Source organism: Grammomys surdaster, unplaced genomic scaffold, assembly GCF_004785775.1.
Source record: "Grammomys surdaster isolate TR1022 unplaced genomic scaffold, NIH_TR_1.0 248187, whole genome shotgun sequence".
NCBI classification, from domain to species: Eukaryota; Metazoa; Chordata; class Mammalia; order Rodentia; family Muridae; genus Grammomys; species Grammomys surdaster.
Window position 1 is genome coordinate 11,403 of NW_021624820.1, and position 1,603 is coordinate 13,005.

Genomic DNA, 1,603 nt, shown 5'->3' on the forward strand with positions numbered 1-1,603 from the left:
TATGTGTGTAAGCCATGTTCTTAATTATTGATTAATATAAGGTGACCCTACTGTTTGCGAACAGTTCCACCTCTAGGCAAGTTGTTGTGGGCACTGTAAGAAATAGGATTGTAGACAACATAGATATGATGGCAGCAATAAGCATTATGCCATGGACCCTAATTGGGCCCTGCATCCATGTTCTTGTCTTGGCTTCTTTCAATTAACTGTGACCAAGGTACATAGGGAAATCAACGCTTTTCTCATATGTTCCTTTTGACCATGGTGTTTTGTTACAGCAACAGAAACTAAGACATTAGGAAAATGGTAAATTGCCTCATTAGGAATTTGGAATATCATAAATTACTGATACAACAAAAAGAACCAATTTGAAAAGGAGAGACACGGCTGTGGCGGTTTGGAGAGGCGGAACTATGTCTTCTCCTTAATTATCATGTGAGGGCCTAAGAATTTAATGGGGAGAAAAGTGTGGAAGAGGACTGGGATCCAAACTGGTGGATTTCCCTACCTTCGCTGCCCTCTCGGCTCTCCCGCCAGCCACGCTACCAGGGTAGGGTGTCTCCCTTATTTCATTGCTGAAACAGCCTCCTTAAACTGTTTAAATGAGAATGCCCTTGGCTCAGAGAGTACTCCTCACCTGGCTTTTCACATTACTCTTCCTGATCATGTTGGTGTTGAAACTGGATGAGAGGGCATCATGGAATTGGTTCCTCATATTTATTCCAGTCTGGATATTTGACACTGTCCTTCTCGTCATGCTGATTGTGAAAATGGCTGGTCGGTGTTAAGTCTGGCTTTGACCCCCGACATGGGTCACACAATATTAAAAAAAAAGCCTGGTACCTCATTGCAATGTTACTTAAGTTAACCTTCTGCCTCGCATTGTGTGCTAAACTGGAACAGTATACAACCATGAATCTTTCCTATGTCTTCATTCCTTTATGGGCCTTACTGGGTGGTGCTCTAACAGAACTTGGATATAATGTCTTTTTTGTGAGAGACTGACCTCCAAGCACACCGTCTCATCTCTGTGGCTGTTCAACAAGCTATACAGTATTCCAAATCTTTGCAAGTTTCAAGAATAACAGAACTGAGGGAAAACACCGAGGGCTGCATGAACTTGTAGCCAACCCAAAGCTAAATTATTCAGTATCTGAGTTGATATCTTTATTATCCCTGTGTAAATAAAGCTTGATTCTGACCTCAAAAAAAAAAAAGAAAAAGGCCGGGCGGTGGTGGCGCATGCCTTTAATCCCAGCACTTGGGAGGCAGAGGCAGGCGGATTTCAAACTCAAATGGTGTTAAATCAATGTGGAAAGCTTTCATTTATTCTTTTTATGTGTATATCAAGTGTCAGAATAAAAAATACTATGTGAGAATAGGAATATTTAAGGAGCAACATCCCTATCCTTATTCCAGAATAGTGAGAAGATATGTAGTATTCTGCCTTTGAAAGATTTTCTAAATATAGTAGAAGTTTGCAATTAATTGGTTTTCTGACTTTCCAGGGAACATCCCCATAGTCACACTGCAGAATATCTTCATGGGTACTAGAAAATTGTAAATTTTTCTGTTTTTCCTGATTCACAGTGCTAATGTGGGG

The 1,603-nt window shown here is 40.6% G+C and overlaps 1 pseudogene; it reads left to right on the forward strand.

Annotated features, from left to right (window-relative positions):
• The first annotated feature begins 602 nt into the window (after window positions 1–602).
• On the forward strand, window positions 603–1,005 carry LOC114616058 (annotated as a pseudogene).
• Window positions 1,006–1,603: the final 598 nt, after the last annotated feature.